The following is an 18,911-nucleotide window of genomic DNA, read 5'->3' as shown; positions in this document are numbered from 1 at the left end:
CTGCAATATTCCATCTGGTTTATAATGGATCACAAACTAACATGAGTCATACATGATCTGGAATCAATCAGAAATGATGGGGTGCTTATGTGATTATTTTGTCATTCTGTCCTTCTGTCCGTCAGCACATGCCTCTAACAAATTTTGAAGCCTTTGCCAGTTTGACAAGTTGAGTGGAAAACTGTGATAGAGATTATATAGATACTATATTCTTTGACATTTCATGATAATTCAGAAAGAAGTGGAAGAGAAACTCCAATTAGTCTCTCCACTAATTAATGTTGCTACTAATTCCGGTTTTACTTGAGCCTCTTACTAATTTGGAAAGACTAATGATATGTCTCTGACTGGCAGCTCTGCACATGGAAGCCAGCCCAGCATACGTGCAGGAGGAAAAAACTACAGGTGACTTTGGCAGGAGAGGGAGATGCAGAAAGCTCACTGGAAGGATACAGGGAGAAATAACATCACTCCCTAGGCAACCAGGCATCCCCCACCCTTGTCTTTAAGAAACAGTATGTTACCCATAGGAAGAAGACACCGAGCTGCTTTTACAAGCCTGTTTTCCTGAAGCAGAATAGAAGTTATTACATGTCTTTGTATCTTACAGCTGACAACATTTTTAATTTCCAAGCCAACACATTCACCCTCAAAACAGTCTTTCTGCAATTTGTCTGTATTCCTAGCAGTAGTCCTCAGTATTTTTAAAAATTACCTAAAACATGACTGGCAAGCAATACGAGGATCCCAAAGAAGCTGTAGCTGCCCCATCATTGGAGTTGTTCAAGGCCAGGTTGGATGGGGCTTTGATCAGCCTGGTATAGTGGAAGGTGTCCCTGTGCATGGAGAGGGGTTGGAACCGGATGAGCTTTAAGGTCCTCTTCAACCTAAATCATTCTATGATTCTATGAATCACAGAATCACAGGATCATAGAATAGGTAGGGTTGGAAAGGACTTTAAGATCCTCTAGTTCCAACCCCACCGCCACAGGCAGGGACACCTCACACTAATCCATGTCACCCAAGGCTCTGTCCAACCTGGCCTTGAACACCGCCAGGGATGGAGCATTCACAACTTCCTTGGGCAACCCATTCCAGTGCCTCACCACCATAACAGGAAAGAACTTCCTTCTTATAGCCAATCTAAACTTCCCCTGTTTAAGTTTTAACCCATTACCCCTTGTTCTATCACTACAGTCACTGATGAAGAGGCCCTCCCCAGCATCCTTATAGACCCCTTTCAGATACTGTAAGGCTGCTATGAGGTTTCCACACAGCCTTCTCTTCTCCAGGCTGAAAAGCCCCAACTTTCTCAGCCTGTCTTCATATGGGAGGTGCTCCAGTCCCCTGATCATCCTCGTGGCCCTCCTCCAGACTTGTTCCATGTACTTTTTACGTTGAGGACACCAGAACTGCACACAATACTCCAGGTGAGCTCTCACAAGAGCAGAACAGAGAGACAGGATCACTTCCTTCGACCTGCTGGTCACACTCCTTTTTATGCAGCTCAGCATATTGGATAACTAGGCCAACCAGAATGAATGAACAGGAACACTACGCTGAAGGAGTGTGTAGTGATGCAGGACTATAGGGCACTGGTGTAAGCACTTCATGAAAGTGAGTGAATGGGTTCAAGTCTTTCCTGGTTGACTCCTTCCACACATACTGTCATCTTGCAAGTTGCCTGACATGGCAGTCTTTCAATCTTGTATCAGTTCCTCACCGCTCCCACAGTGTGCAGCAAGTGGCATGCTGTCCCACCTAGAACCACGCTCCTGCTCCTTCTGAACACCGAGCAGAGCTCTCACTGCAACTTCCCCTGATTTCTGATTTCATTTAGCCCTTCTGACTCATTTTACACCCACACCCCAACTAGAATTTCCGTTTAAAACCTCGCTGCTGTCAGGTACCACCGGCACTGCACGTTTCCCTGAAAATCCCCCGCTTTACACCTTCGCATAATGCCCGTTTCCCTGTTCCACACAGCGAGCATCTCCGTTCCGAGCAGGGCTATCTGGCCGGGGACACTTGCTGCTCGCAGGGAGCGGCGCTGGGATCGTGTAACGCAGTGCCGAGGCCGTTTCTGAGAACTCTTCCTTGCCAGGGACGCGTCCCCGGCCGGCTCGCCCTGCCCGCGGCCGCCACCGCCGGGCCCTGTCCGTCCGGCCTCACCCTCTCCCCGCAGCGCCGAGGCCTCCTGCCACCCCTTCCCCGCAGATCCGCGCGCCCCCGACCGGCCCTGCCGGGGCTGTCCCGCGCCCCAACCACGACGCTCCGGTCCCTCCGCGTCTCCCTGACAAACACAAGGCAACCCCGCCCGACCCGGCCCACCGCACCCTTCGCCTCCCGGGACATCCCGGCGGGGAGGAGCCGCCCGCCCCGCTCCGCCCCACGCAGGGAGCTCCGGGCGGAGCAGCGCGGTTTCGCCGCCGAGTGGGTCTGCCCGGAGCCACCTCCTCCGCCGCGCTCCCCCCGCGGCAGCGGCGGCAGGACCCAGGTGAGGGCGGGGTGGTGCCAGGCGCCGCTGAGGGAGGGCTCGGCCGGCTGCGGCCGCTCCCGATAGCGAGGGAGGGGTCGGGCGGAGGGAGGCCGGGCTCAACTTGACAGGAGGGAGGGAGCGAGGGAAGGACGCGTCGGTGGTTGCGCTCGCCGGGCGCGGGTGAGTGAGGGAGCGAGCGAGGGAGCGGGCGGGCGGGTGGATGGATGGCGGGTGGCCGAAGCGCGGCGCGTCCCCGGCGGATGGCGGGCGGCTGGAGAGGGGAGGCGGTGCCCGGCCGCGCCCCGGTAACGAGGAGAGGCGGAGACACCGGGCGATCCCCGGCTCCGCTCCGGGTGCTTGCGGCGGCGTCTGTTCCCTCGCGGCCCGGAAGAAAGTTTGGGGGATGCCGGTGAGGTGGGCGCCGTCCCTGCCCCTCCGCCGCAGAGCCCGGTCGCCAGCCGGCGGTCTCCGCGCTGCCGCCGCCGCCTGCGCTCAGCGCCCGGTCGCAGACAAAGCCGCCGCCCCACCTGCCGCCCTGGCCCCGCTGCGGGGCCGCCGAGAGGAACCGTGACGGCTGCGCTGCCAGAGACGGGCCTGGGGCGAGACGGGGCCCGCTCAGGGACGGCAAACTTATTTTTAGATGTGCCTCCCATCACAACGCGTTTTAAAATTAGCACAGTTCTTATTTAAGGAGTGGGAAAGAAAGTGGTTCTGGAGGCCTCGTGGTGTTTGTGGGGGTTTAAAGCTGTTTTTCCAGGAAAAAAAAAAATCCTTTCAGTGGTATAGGCAACTGTGAGGCAGTTAAAATCCACAGGTGCACACAGGATGCTTTTGCTGAGTCTTCCTTAAGGTCACCTCTTAAGCACATGAACAGCGATACTCGTGGCTTTGTCCTCCACAGTGTGTCTTCAGCATGAGGTGCAAGGTCTAATGTGCTGGCACACCTGATTCATGCCATACTTCTTACAGGGTGACTCGAGCTTTTTTTGGTCTGGCATTTCCTTCCTTTTCTGTCTTGTCACTTCTCTCTGGAACACCTGCAACATGTGGGTGATGCAGGTTGAAGGAGTGACAACAAGGTGCAAGGGCAGTACTGGATATTATTTTGTAAATGAATCTTTGGGGTTTTTAGCTACTGTACCGGCTGATGCAGTATATCATGTGTATGCTGTGTAGTCTGTGTGAATGGTTTTGTCATGATTGCTCACGAAGGAGAATTCTGATTTTCATTATAAACCCACTGCAAATGTACGGGAGACTTGTGTAAATGAAAAAGTGTATCTCCAATAGGGAAAGGAATTTTAAGAAAAAAACATCAAATCACAGAGTATTTGAAATTGGAAAGGCTCTCTGGATGTCATCTAGTCCTGCCTTCACGCCCAAACCAATTCCAGTTGGATAAGGTTTCTCAGACCTTGTGAGTTCTGAGCATCTCTGAGGGTGGAGATGCCACAGCCCCTGTGGTTGTGGTGGTGCCAGTGTCTGCCTGCCTCTGTGGTGTATTTATTTTCTTTTCTTAATCTACTGGCAATTTCCTGTGTTGCAATTTGTGTTTCCTCACGTCCTGCCACTGTGCACCTCGCATCCATCTGTGGATGTCTGTAGTAATGAGCATCTGTAGTCCTAGAAGCTAGTAGAAGCCATGCTAGTGTTTTGGACCAAGGGGCTCATTGTTTCATGTGACCCTGCTCTAAGCATGATTGCTAGATTTTATTCTCATAAATTGGAAAATTATTCTTCCCAAACATTTGCTTAACCTTTCCTATTTATTGGGATGTGGTTGATAGCAGATTAGCATATGAATTTAAAATTAAACTCCTTATGAACACTATTTGTTGTTTTATTTTTAAAATCAAATAAATGCCAGATAATTTGCCCATCAATGTTCATCCACTGGCCTTGTGTTCCTTATCCTAAATTTGAGAGTTTGCTCCCAACTTTTCCTAGAGTTCTTTCTCCATTAACAGTGTCATATAGTCTCTTGGAATGACAAAGAGTCTACTCATTTTAATAGACAGCTTTTTGGCTTTAGTCTTGAAATAGATTTTCCTTGGGAAGGGATGTGCCTCGAACAATACCGTACAACCTGTTATTACTGGGAAGTTGCCTTTGTACTGTACAGGCATTGTTTAATGCTCTGGAGAAGCCTTGGCTGATATTTATGATGTAGTTGATGTGGTAAATTATGTGGGCATCTTTTTTTGTTCAGGAGGGGGAAAAAAAAAAGTGCTTAGGCTGTGCAGAATAAAAATCTGCATGTTCTCCATTGTGACACATGACTGCCAAAAACACTTGTTTCTTAATTTATGTAAATTCCTGGATGGTGCTGATATTTCAAAAGCAGAAGATCTTTGTAATGTGATTCATAGGATGTCACTTTCGGACATGTCTGGGTAGAATTTCAAAACATTAGTATGATGCTGCTTAATAGCAAATGCTTCTGAATAGCTCATGCTTTCCATTAGAGTTATATCAAATAATTTATTAGAAGCCTTTTGAATGGCTGGCTGCACTGAATTTGATGATATTTACAATCATTTGATAAATAATTTATCTTACTTCTCCAGATAGCATCTGCCATTGTATAATGATGGGAACACCTGGCAGTTATGCTTGTATTAATTGTAGTGAACTTCCACTCAGGAAGAAATCAAATGTATGAGGAGGTTGTTGTTGGTTTTTATTATTTTATTTAGTGCTGTAATACTATGTGAGTCTTGGATATTCTTGAAATGTATAAACCTCTTCTGCAGGTTCACTGAACTCTAGATTATGTATCTGAGATATTAAATTTTGCCACCACTAATATTCCAGGGCGTTTAAAATTGTATTTTTTGTTTCAGAAATGGGCTATGTTTTTCCCAGTCTGTATTAATGTTCTGTTAGCATGTCATTAGTGTAAAATAAATAAATTAGTGGTAAATAAATTAATGACACATTACATTACATTTTCATATGACAAAACTCGTTTCTGTGGGGGGGTATAGAGCTTTATTTGATTTGACAGCATTTGAGACTGATTTGCATAGCTGCTACAACAGTTGATTTTGGACTGTTAAGATCAAAATCTTGGAAGGGTAGATCATCATAAGTCTGCAAGCAGACCATTATAGCAGTGATTCATATAATAAATTTCAGTCTGAATTTGGACAAGAACATGAAACTGGGAATGCACTTGTTAGACTCATGAATGGTTTGCTTATCGTACTGTGTACAGAAATGCTGTCACTAGCTTTAATGTTATTGTTATAGGACAGAATTTCATAATGCAGCTCATTCAGTTTCAGTTTTATGGCCTGGAGGAGTGAATGTTGGAACGACTGTGCTGAATTAAACCTGGGGTCTGTAACAATGACTAACGCCAGATGCTTCAGAGGGAATTGTAAGAACAAATGTGAGATAATTTGCATCCCACGTTTAAGGTGAATCCAATGCTTTGTAGTTTGAAATTGGCTTAAAACCCAAATAATGTTTAATAGCTTCTTCAGATGTTATTATGCATAATTATGATAATTTTGGACATATTTGTCTCTGATAAAAGTACTCAGTCTAGATCTGTGGCTAATATGGGGTACAGCTAGATTATGCAAGGGGTTTGTTTGCTTGCTTGATGCCAGGCTGTTTACACACTTAGGCCAAATTGACTTAGTATTTTCCACCAGATTCAACAATTAGGGCTAACGTGACATTTGGAGAAATAGAGATGCTCCTGCCCATGTATTTATACTTTGAACTGCAGTGGTGACAACAGTCGTGTGTGTGAAACCTGCCCAGTTGCAGATTCCTGCTCTATTTATGTTGGAGCAAGGTCTGGAACAGAAACTTGCTTCTCAGAGAATCCCATTATCACCAGTTTGTAGGATGGTCTGGGGTGTGTATCTCTCAGCTTCTCCTGTGGAGACTGTGCCTATGCGTGCCCATGCTTGCTACTTAGGTCTTTTATTTTGAACTTGGGAAACGTGAAGTTTATGTTCTAAGGGCTGTCCTAGTGAGTGTTTAAGAATTTTATATATAAATAGCATCAACAAACAACATAGAAGTCTGAAATGACCCTCTAGGCTGATACGTACTTACTTGAGTCTCCTGAGCTGTGGGATTGATGTAGGAGCAGAAGGAAAAAAAAAAAAAAGGGTTGTTATAGTACAGCCTATTTCTGAATATTGCTCAGTTCCAGTATCAGTCTCATCTTGAATGTGGGATGCTTATCACCACACATTTATTCTCAGAGTCTCTTTCTGAATACTATTAGATTCCTGATGTTGATGGTTTCTGGTAAAAATAAGTACTGTGAATACGTATTTATGAGAATTTGAAAATAACACCTGGTAGAATGGTACTAGTCAGTATTATTCAATGAATACCTGTGAACGTAAGCATAGATTTCATTATGGTATTGCTTAGGAATTTCTGCTGTTTTTTTCTGAGCTTTATAGTCTTTGCATGGTGTTCCGGAGGGGGGTTTGAAAGGTTTACAGTTTGCTGGTGAAATTCTGCAGTAGTTTCCATGAGCTCCTGACAGACTTCACGCTACATTTGCAGATTTACGTGTTTGAACTTTGATTGAAATTGCAGAGAGTGCTGTTCCAAATTAGTGCTCCTTCAGCTTTTGTGAGGTGGATGGCTTTATGTTCCTTTTTGCTAGAAAGAAGTCCATGGCTTGCATATATACACCAAACTGGCGTCGAAAGGAATGCTGTGGCTCTTGCTCGAGGAATACCTCCTCCTAGGCTAGAAATCAGACAACCTCTGTGCTAATCCCACGGCAGCTGCACCAGTTTAAGTGATTGGTTGCTAATGCTTGTACTGATGTAGCATCTAAACCTGCTTTCCACAGAACACTTTGTGTTTGTGACACAACCACTTGTTCTGTTCTCAGCTAGCAGCATCATTGCTGCAAGCATCCATGGCAGGAGACTGCTATAGATGGCAGTGTCAAGCTGGAGAAATGATGGGAGAATTTTTGGTTACTGCAGTCATCGGAGGTGAGAACTAAATTTAAAACTTCAATTTTTGTCCCTGCCAATTGAAGTTTTCTTTCCCAATACAGCCTTAGTAAAAATCATGACTTTAATTGACTTTCTGTTATACTATCCATGTCAGCCAAGAAATCTCCTTAGATATTTTAGGCAAATGTCTAAAAGCATAGTGGTGAAAACGTAGTACACATTTACTCTCATATTTAAGACTCAATTCTTGAACATTTGTACTTAACACCCCCCTTCTCCCCCAGATTCTCTGAAATGCCTCGTCATATTTTTAAATGAGCAGGAAGAAAGAATGTAATAATACAAATAAGGTTACTGATGCCTATAAATTATTAGCCCGTGCTTCATGGTAGAGCTTTTTTTTTTATTGCAGTTTTGAAAGAGCACAGATAATTAGAGTACTTTGAAAGGAATTTAATACAAGTGTCAGTCATCATTGTAAATGAGTGATTGTTAGGATGTGGATTTATTTTATTCTTTGCATCACAGTACGTGGTTTGTCTTGGAGCAGAAATTGCAAGGCCCCCCAGATCAGGCCGTGACAGGGTGTACAATTTGATGGTCGAATTTGAGATCCCCAGGACAGTGAGAAGAGCGTGCAGCAAGCTCACTGCCCTGGACTTCAAAAGAGCAGACTTCGGCCTCTTCAGGAACCTGCTTAGTAAGGTTCCATGGGATATAGCCTTGGAGGGCAGGGGGGCCCAAAACTCTTGGTTGATATTCAAGGATCACCTGCTACAAGCTCAGGAGTGTTGCATCCCAACTAGAAGGAAGTGCAGCAGGAGGGGCAGGAGACCTCCTTGGATGGATAAGGAGCTGCTGAGGAAAATTCAAAGGAAAAAAGAGGCTTATAAAAAGTGGAAGCAAGGACAGGCGGCCTGGGTAGAATACAGGGATGTTGTCCGGGAAGCTAGGGACCAGGTTAGGAAGGCTAAGGCCCACTTAGAATTGAACCTAGCCAGGGATGTTAAGGATAACAGGAAGGGATTCTGCAGGTACGTAGCAAACAAAAAACAGACTAGGGACAAAATAGGCCCCCTGAGGAAGCTTTCGGGAGAACTGGCTACACAGGATTTGGAGAAGGCTGAGGTTCTGAATGACTTCTTTGCCTCGGTCTTCACTGGCAAAGGCTCTGACTGCACCACCCAAGTCTGAGAAGGTAGACGCAGGGACTGTGAGAATGAAGACCTTGGGCCCACTGTAGGAGAGGATCTGGTTCGAGACCATCTTAAAAACCTGAATGTGCACAAGTCCGTGGGACCTGATGAAATCCATCCGCGGGTCCTGAAGGAGCTGGCGAATGAAGTTGCTAAGCCACTGGCCATCATATTTGAAAAATCATGGCAGTCAGGTGAAGTTCACGATGATTGGAAAAAGGGAAATATAACCCCCATTTTCAAGAAGGGGAAAATGGAAGACCCAGGGAATTACAGACCAGTCAGTCTCACCTCTGTGCCTGGTAAAATCTTGGAGCACATTCTCCTAAACGGCATGCTAAGGCACATGAAAAACAACAAGGTGCTTGGTGACAGCCAGCGTGGCTTCACTAAGGGGAAATCCTGCCTGACCAATTTGGTGGCCTTCTATGATGGGGCTACAGAATTGATGGACAGGGTTAAAGCAGTTGATGTCATCTACCTGGACTTGTGCAAAGCGTTTGACACCGTCCCACATGACATCCTTCTCTCTAAATTGGAGAGATATCAATTTGATGGATGGACTACTCGGTGGATAAAGAACTGGCTGGATGGCCGCACACAAAGAGTTGTGGTCAATGGCACGATGTCTGGCTGGAGACCAGTAACAAGTGGTGTCCCTCAGGGATCGGTGTTGGGATCGGTCTTGTTTAACATCTTCATCACCAACATGGACAGTGGGATTGAGTGCGCCCTCAGCAAGTTTGCCGATGACACCAAGCTGTGTGATTCGGTTGGTACGCTGAAGGGAAGGGATGCCATCCAGAGGGACCTTGACACGCTTGTGAGGTGGGCTGATGCCAACCTTATGAAGTTCAACCAGGACAAGTGCAAGGTCCTACACCTGGGTTGGAGCAATCCCAGGCACAGCTACAGATTGGGCAAAGAGATTCAGAGCGGCCCTGTGGAGAAGGACTTGGGGGTGCTGGTCGATGAGAAAATGAACATGAGCCGGCAGTGTGCGCTCGCAGCCCAGAAAGCCAACCGTATCCTGGGCTGCATCAAAAGGAGTGTGACCAGCAGGTCAAAGGAGGTGATCCTGCCCCTCTACTCTGCTCTTGTGAGACCTCACCTAGAGTATTGTGTGCAGTTCTGGTGTCCTCAACATAAAAAGGACATGGAACTGTTGGAACAAGTCCAGAGGAGGGCCACGAGGATGATCAGGGGACTGGAGCACCTCCTGTATGAAGACAGGCTGAGGAAGTTGGGGCTGTTCAGCCTGGAGAAGAGAAGGCTGCGTGGAGACCTAATAGCAGCCTTCCAGTACCTGAAGGGGGCCTATAGGGATGCTGGGGAGGGACTCTTCATCAGGGACTGTAGTGACAGGACAAGGGGTAATGGGTTAAAACTTAAACAGGGGAAGTTTAGATTGGAGATAAGGAGGAAATTCTTTCCTGTTAGGGTGGTGAGGCACTGGAATGGGATTGCCCAGGGAGGCTGTGAGTGCTCCATCCCTGGCAGTGTTCAAGGCCAGGTTGGTTGAAGCCTTGTGCAGGATGGATTAGTGTGAGGTGTCCCTGCCCATGGTAGGGGGGTTGGAACTAGATGATCTTGAGGTCCTTTCCAACCCTAACTATTCTATGATTCTATGAAACCTGCGATAGGATTTCATGCCAAAGTACATCTCTGGAGTGAGACTGGAACTTTTCTGTATACTATGCATGGAAGGGAAGGCAAGACATATAGCAGTGCTATAGGATATTGCTGTCTTACAGAATCATAGAATAGTTAGGATTGGAAAGGACCTTAAAATCATCTAGTTCCAAACCGCTGTCCTGGGCAGAGACACCTCACATGAAACCTTGTTGCCCAAGTCTCTGTCCTGCCTGGCCTTGAACACTGCCATGGATTTAGGTAGAATTCTTATTTAGATAGGAATTGTTTTCAAAGATGGGTTCTTTTTCAGTGATCTATTGTGCAAAGAGCCTATCTCAGCTTGTGGAAGGCTTTATTTGGGATCAGAACACCTATATTCATTCACTGCAGGACTTTCACTGTGATCATCAGATGTGTGCCTGACAAGCTGTATAAAACCAATACTGTGGAGTTTATTTTTTTAAAAGATGAAATCAGTTTCTACATTATTTTTATTACTTAAGATTTTCTTTCAGATGTCCTTACTAAAAATATAATTCTGTGCAAAAGCAAACCAGAATTTGAATAGATGCTATTGTTCTTTGGAAAAAATATTTATGTACTTTTGTACTTATTATAAAGAAAATACAAACTGATGCATCCAGAAAGCAAGCTGATTTTCTCTAATGGTACAAGCAGGATTACTTGTTGAGAGTGGCAGCTTCACTGCTGTTGGGCAAAAGCATGACTTTAACCTCTGTGCATGTGATGAAATACCACGAATGATCCTGCAGTTATGTTGGCAGTGAGGGTGAAATGACAGACAAGAAGTAACATATAATTGTTTTTAATTGTACTATGGCAGTGTAGACTGTTCTTCAGTGCATAATTCCATACACTGCTGCTTAACAAACAATTTTAACAGACTTCACAGAATTCACCAATATTGTGGGGTTTTGGTTTGTTTGGTTTGTTTGTTTCCCCACCCTGGTGTGTTTTGGTAAGTTTTGAAATGAGTTAGAAGGAAAGCTGTATGCATTACCTTAATCATAATTTGTTCTGTAATTGTTTAATGGATCCTTGTTAGTCTATTGATACACTTCAGCTTTGTTATTATTAACATTTTCAGTACTTTAAAATTCTACATTTTATATACATAGAAACTTGTACCCTGTGCTCATTTGAGATATTTTTAGCAACGCATATTCTGAGAGAGATGTTTTGGCTATTCAAAGTTTTATATTAGATAATCTTCGTCAGAAGATTTAAAAACAAAATAGCACAATCTGCATCTTTCATATTATATTTGCCTATTGCTTCTGTCTCCTGATTAAATGTGATCATCATTTACAGCAAGCCTGTCCTGTGAAGTCTGGTGCTGGTAAAGCTTATTTTCTTACAAATTTATATCTTATGCTTCATCTCATTATTATGTTCAGTGGTTTTAGTACATTGAAGTCATGCTATAGTTTCTCTCTGTGTGTGTTCTGCTAATGTGCAATATAATGTGAATCCATACCCCAGCCTTTATCTCATTCAGGGAGTTTACTGGAGCTGTTTGTCAGAAGCTTGTTCTTCACTTGGCCATCTGTTTCCCTAAAGCGTGTAGCAATTTAACTACCTTTGAGGTCGCTATCCTGTCAAAAATCAGTAATATCTGCCAAGTGGTTGAAAACTGTTGGGGGGGGGGGGGGGGGGGGAAGGAGAGATGTTCACAGACCTTGTGATCACATAAGCTTCTTAGCTTTAGCAAAGCAGACCTGAAATCTGTATTTTAATTATTCTGCAGCAGTTGGGATTCTGATGTTCTGCTTAAAGAGATACATCTCAAAAAAGAAAATTGTGTGCATATAAGAAGTGCTGAAACCAGATACTATTTTTTGGACTGCCTAGTGTCAACAGGAGGCTCATAAAAATACTGTTCGGGTTTTGGGTTTTTTTTTTTAATGAAATACCAGACCCACATTTTAAAATTTATTTATTTTTCATAAATTTAAAGTTTTCATGGATAATTTGAAAGCAGTATTAGCTACAATTTATTCAGGCAAGACATCTCTATGAGTGTGTATCTTAGTGCTTAATATCATGAACGTCTTAGCAAGGGTTTGTACAAGGAGTGCAGAGTCACAAGTGGGATTGGGGCACCTCTTTGAAAGAATAGCTTTGATATATACTGCAACTATAAAGCTCCTGCTCCTCCTATTAAAAATACTTGTGGAGTCACATACTCGAACACAATGTTTGACTCAGTTTAAGTAGGGATGGTTTTTATATGTTATTTCAGTTCTGGCCTGTTGCAGTGTCATTTGTCTGGAAGTCTTATAGAAGTCATCTTGAAATTAGTCCATACCATGCCAATAGGAAACTGTCCTGTAACAAATGGAAATCAAAATCCTGTTTAATTGCAGAAAGAAGAATAGAAAACTGTTTTCTGTCAATAATAATGAATCACAATTAAACCTTACAGTACTCAGAAGTATGCTGTTGGTAATTGATATATTGTATGTTCTCAAGAGTTTAGCGTTACTGTATAAACTGTGCAATATTATTTCTTGCCCAGTCTAACCATGGCAAGCAAATGGGCTATGGCCATTTACAGTAGTCTCATGAGAATACCAGCAGGTGCACTTCAGAATAAAAACATTTGGTTTATGTTGCTCTTGCAGTTCATAAGATGCTTACTAATGTCATCTCAGAAGGTAAACATACGTAATTTGTTTCCTCTTGTTTTACACACACAGTGTCTTGTATGTTAAATAAGAGCCACTGCAATAGTAAAAGGAAGAGAGAACAGCTACCTATATATTTAGCCCTGCCTGCTGTTTTTTGGGTCAGATTGAATGTTTCTGAAAGGAGAAGGGAATGGTAATTACCCCCAAGGAAGATATGATCCAGCTGGAGCAGCTTCTGCAGTGTAACAAAGAGGAGATGGGGAGAGCCAGAAGCTGCAGTGGAGGTAAATGTTGGGAGATGAAGAAGCATGGGTCTGGCTCCAGGAAGTCAGTCGTCAGTGACTACTTCTGTACCACTACAGTACTACCTGGAGATGATGCTAAGCTGACCTCAGTCTGGAACAGCTCTATCACAGAGAAAATGAAATCGGATCCAAGAGCAAACTGACTACTGAGCAGTATGACAGTGTTTGGTGCTCGAGCTCATGTCTTGTCCATCCTTTTGTTTTCCAGTGTGGACATGGCTCAGAGTAATGTGGAAATAAAAGGTTGGTTTTTAGGGAGCTAAAGCTGCACAAGCTTATACAAGTACCAGTTTGTCAGTGATATTTAGAAGAAGTTGTTCTAAATGATGTACTTGACCTTGGGAGAGATGTATGTGGGTATTTTTCTCCCTAGGAAGCAGCTGGAGATTGGTGGGTTGGAAATGACGTTCAGAGGAAAGAGCAGTTCCTGCATTGACATAGTTATGGGTTAGATCTGGTTTAAAGCTTTTTAAATAGTGTAACTGGCAACAAACCAGCTCGGACTCTTCTTGTGCACAGTTACATTGATTAAGTTTCCTCTTCTGTATTTTAATAAAATACAACTTCAGAGACCAAAAGCTGTAGTTTGGGGAGGTTCTTTTCCTCTTCTTCTCTCACTCTCTTTTTTTAATAATTTCTTTTTAATGGTCACACATAAAAAGGGAAACATAACTGTTCCATCTGAAGTCTGCATTTGGTTTCCGCTGCAATGCTAATGCAATTTACACAAATATGAGACCAAGAGGAACAGTCAAGGACATGTTACCTCTGACAGATTGAACAGTGTGCAAAGTTCTGTGTAAGTACACGTATTTAATATGATGCCATTGGCTTTTGCCAGCTTTCCACTGAATTTTTGAGAGAATCTACAATTTAAATTTATGAACATATGTAAAGAGTTTGAGTTTGTGGTTTGGTTTGTGTGTGTGTGTGTGGTTTTGGTTTGTTTTTTAAAATTGTGTTGTTAATTATACAAATGGAAAATGCTAAGATTCCCTTAGTTGCTATGGTCAAAATTATTAGTGGAGGGAAAGACATGCTGGGAAGGAAAGGTTGCTGTAGTGGCCTTTTTTAGTTGTAAAAATTGTAAAAGTAATTCCTGTGCTGACTTCTTCCTATCACTACTTTTCTTCTGCCTTGTAAGCATTGCTGTGGGGTTTGTTTGTTTGTTTTTTTTTTTTCCCCTAATTCACATGCTAATACCTAGCTTTGAGGTATATGGTAGCAGTATGTAAGGTTGTGCTATTCACAAATGAGTCTCCATTCTCTGAGCATTCTGATGATGTTCTTCATCCATTGGGAGGATCCACGGACTGCCTACAGGACTCTAGAATTTTTGTGAGTGATGAAAGTCTGATGGTACTTAGGTCCCTGAATCCATCTGAGAAACAGCAGTATTCAAATGATGCCCGAAGCAATTTGTAATGTTATGACTCTGCTTCTCATTTCTGCTACTATTAAAAGATGAAGGAAAGGAAGAAATGGCTGAGCTGTATTTCTGTTGTTTTCAAAGATTTAAATATATTGCATAGGTGGTTTGTGGTGGTGTTTTTTTTTTTTTTTTTCTCCACTGGAAGATGGGAAAGAATAGACATATCCTTAATATGCCACGTAATCCATATTCAAGCATTGCTGTGGCAGGTAGTTTGTTATATACAGTTTGTATATAAACAAATACAATTAGCTGTGGAATTATTACAGTAGCAGTTATAGTAGGTTAAATCATATTTAAGCATTTTCTTATCTCATAAAAACTGTGTTTGAAAAAGAGTGCAAAAGGCAGTAGTTGAACTGCTGCCTGTGATAGAGTACTGTGACACCATGCTGGATGAAAAGTTAACACACTATGCTTGCAGATTACTTTGCCTACAGTAAGTGACAGAAGATTCTGAATAAATTTGTGTCAAGTGAAATTCAGTGTTGACATATGATCTTCAATAAAAGTAATAAAATCCATATACACCATTGAGACATCAAAGTAAATATTTCTGTGTTGATGGCTTAATAGATAATACAGGCCCTAAAGTTTTTTTCCTCACCCTATTGTATGCATTAGTTGTCAGCAAAGACATGAGGATCTCTGTTTACATGCAGCCATTTGCTGTCCAGAAAGAGAGCAGAAATAGAAGTTGGAGACTGGCAACAATGATAAATAGGCTTTGGAAAGCCTTCCATATAAAGCAAGATTGGGAAGATTGGCACTTTTCAACTTTTTCCACTTAAAACTGTATGCGGAATACTAGTCTTCATGAGGAAAGGGAACTGTGTGTTCTGTCTACCCTTTTTGACAGAAGAGTAAAGGCTGTGTAATAAAGTAAAGAAAACTCAAGTAAGCAAAGAGTTCTTTTTAGATGGTGTATTGTTAGCTTATGTAATTAACAGAAAAAATATCTGAGCAGTGAGAAGATGCTGATATTTCTGCAACAAAAGATTAGATACTTAAATGTAGTAGATGCATGCACTATATACATTACTTCAATATTTTTTAAGTCCTTGCTGCTTTAAATCCTTGTGCTTCAAAACATAAGAAAATTAGATGGAACAACTAAAAAGACACTTTCCCTTTCTAGAGTTGTCCACTGACGAATTTCTTGCACCTTCTGTCAAACCATCTGCTGCAGGCTAATAGACAGCATGCTGGATTAGATGAAGCACTTGTATGAGCTGTTTTGATAGTTCCCACGTTCCTTTCAGTTGGAACTCTATGATTAAATGCTTAGAGTTAAATTTTTGAGGGCGGGGCACATGAAGTGTTCTTGCTATGAGCTTCCATGCTGCGGGATGCTGTTGACAGAGAGGGGTGATGAACCCACATCACTCTCTTGGAAGCGTGCTTCAGTATTTTCTCATAAACCTTCATTTAGCAGAACCTTTCAGTAACCTCTGTCATGTGCCCGTAGGAAGTAATGACTGAATGGAGGGGAGTGCAGAACTGTGCCTGTTTTGTGCTGGGGGGATCTGCATAATTCTAGACATCATACATCATACTGTAGTACAAAGAAGGTATTGGTACTGGAGCCACTGCCTTGCTAGAAAAATTACTGGCTTCATTTTGGGATGTACCTGAGATCTCTCTCTGAGGAGGCACCACTATCGCCTCGTAGAGTGTTGTGACTCTGGCCATGATACCACATGAATACTGTTTTCTGCCAGTAGCAAATGCAGATGTTGTGTTTGAAAGTTGTGTTGATACAGACAGACGTATCAATATATGCCATTTTGAAGTATTCTTAAGTATGCCTATGAGTATTTGTGAGGGATCCAATTTTACTTTGTGGCTTAATTATTATTGCATTTGTCAGGAATAAAAAAAGTTAACAATGCAAGTTCGTCACTGTTCAGTGATTCCTGTGATTCCTGTTGAAGTAGGGAGTTGCTTATAAGCATCAGAGGTCCAGTATCAACAGCAGTAGGGTGGAAGTGACTGGTATGTCCCAGTGTGTTACCATCAGAGTTGTCAGCACTGCTGGTGGCTTTCCAGTCTCTAGACCTGCTCAGTATCAAAGCAAAAGCATGTCACTGAACACTGGTGGGCTGTTCCAAAGGCAGAAGAGCAGTGATTCAGAAGCCACTCTTCCTGCAATACAGTAGCTATAGTTTTGCCTGCTAAACCAGTGTCATTGGCAGTTGGACTGAATCTGTTTTTGCCCATCAAGACTTCTTCCTGTAGTCTTTTGCAGATTACATTTTCTTTCTTATAGGAAATGATATTCAGTCCATCATTATATAAGAAGAGTCTGTGCATTATTGCCTACGTGCATTGCATTAACAACAAAACTTTGGAGCTAATTAGTTTTTTGCACAATCTGATGTTCAGCCTGTTGTCTTTGATGTATTTAATGAGCTTTCCTAATGCAGTAAGTTGTATGTAGATAGCACACAAACTGAAAAAAGATCTTGGGTATTACTGATAGATGGACCTATTTCAGTCCATGTTTTCTATTATGCCATAACTTGAGTCACTTCATGTTTTCAGTGTGCCTGCTTTAAATAAACTGACCAACTTAGTTTACATGGTTCTCAAAAAGGGCTCATCTCCCATAGCTGTGATTAAATACATGGAAGTTAAAAGTAGATTTGGGGACTTCCTGTGCTTCATGTTACTGGTTTATAATCTCCATTCTGTAACTGAAAAGGCTCTGATATCTTTGTACTAAATACTTTTATTCTTTTACCTCTGGGGATGTCAATTAAACCCAGAAACTAAAGTTGATAATCATGGGCACTCTGGTGACTAACTGGTGTGTAATATTGTATAATGCAGTTCTGCAGGGAGTTCTCTAGATTTTTACACAAAATATAACCAAATAATCTGAGCTGGTCTAATTTATCTTTTTTTTCTCTCTCTGCCTCTCTATTTACCAGCTTAGATGCTTTAAAACTGTTGGAGTTCCCTAAAGCATGTCCAAATTCCATCAGTATGTGTGAGGACGGTCTTAAGTAGGGTTTCTGTCCCAAGCAGGATCATGTGACAGGTAACTAGTTTCACCCATGTGAAAACCTGTATCTACCTCAGCTGACACCTGGGGACCAGGATTTGCTGCAGCATCTCAAGCAGCACATGATGCTTGTGTGTGGACAATGAAATTAAGCCCTGTCTACCATATGAGATGCTGTAAAACTGTCTCTGCATCTCAGAGCTACGAAGGCCTATTAATTTCTGAAATAAGTCCTCAGAAATATCACGAGGAAAAAACTATTAATGTCAGAAATTTTATGGCATTAGATGCTTTTAATGAGACTAGGAACATCATTAAATGAACTTTTAAGATACAGGCTGCTATACTGTCATTCTTGTAAATTTGTATCCTCACTGCTGACGGATGGAGCAATCCCACTCAACATCACTGAGCACATTAAGCTTTAGTAGCAATTTGGGCTGGATTCAGTCTACCATTACAAGTAATCTTTTAGCTTAAAAGCATCTTAAAATTTGGAGTGTAGACATATCTGTCTTTGAATAGATAGCATTGCTATTTTTAATTGTTTGAACTATTTTATTTTGATTTAACTTCCATTTAATCTTAGCAGTCAGAACCAGAAGGTACTGCAGCCAGGAACCATCTGGCCTTTTCTTTTTGGTTTTCAGTGTAAAACCCCCAAAACCTGTTTGTATGTTTAATGTATATAGTGCACGTGGTGGTGTGACAGAAAGGTGGGTGCATTGTTAATCTAAACTTTTTTTATAAAAATGGAAAATAAATCCACTGTTACTTGCTTTATTTGACCTCACACTTCTTGAATATCAGCTGTGAAATATTGCACTGCAATTTCAACAAAGAATGCCAACAGTGAGTCTTCATCATGCTACATAGGATTCAGAAAGCCCTATGGATTTTGTTGCTGGTCAGATGGAAAAATGCATTAGATGAGAAAATAACCCTTTCCAGCATAGTCTTGTTTCATCATAAGAGTTTGACCGCTTAAGCAAAGAGATTGTTGAGACTTAGCTGGTGGTGAAAGATAACAAACATAACATTTTTACATAACAATTTCAAAATGCTCAAGTTTGTTCATGGAAAAGTTTTCAAGTAGCAGCTTTTTTTTTTCTGCTGTTACTTTAAATAAACATTTTATTCTCTAAAGAAGTATTTTCCATATTTTTAATTAACCTAATTTAAGTTTTATGACAAGGCTTAAAAATAAGATCTTATTTTAGGATGCGGATGGTTTTCAGTACTTCCAGCAGAAATTTGTTA

The 18,911-nt window shown here is 42.4% G+C and overlaps 1 protein-coding gene across 2 annotated transcripts in view; it reads left to right on the top strand.

Moving 5' to 3' along the window:
* Positions 1-2,416: 2,416 nt before the first annotated feature.
* Positions 2,417-18,911, top strand: part of FRY (FRY microtubule binding protein) — a 240,346-nt gene continuing 223,851 nt past the window's right edge. Inside the window, exon 1 of one of the 2 annotated variants that reach the window (XM_065678414.1) lies at positions 2,417-2,497. The gene's annotated coding sequence lies outside the window, so the exon portion shown is untranslated. Of the gene's footprint in view, positions 2,498-2,628; positions 2,660-18,911 lie in introns of those variants that run through there. The other variant, XM_065678415.1, reaches the window with a different exon arrangement.

The sequence above is a fragment of the Lathamus discolor genome, chromosome 4, assembly GCF_037157495.1.
Source record: "Lathamus discolor isolate bLatDis1 chromosome 4, bLatDis1.hap1, whole genome shotgun sequence".
NCBI lineage: Eukaryota > Metazoa > Chordata > Aves > Psittaciformes > Psittacidae > Lathamus > Lathamus discolor.
Note: the sequence above shows the minus strand (reverse complement) of the source record. Positions and strands in the feature narration are given on the sequence as shown.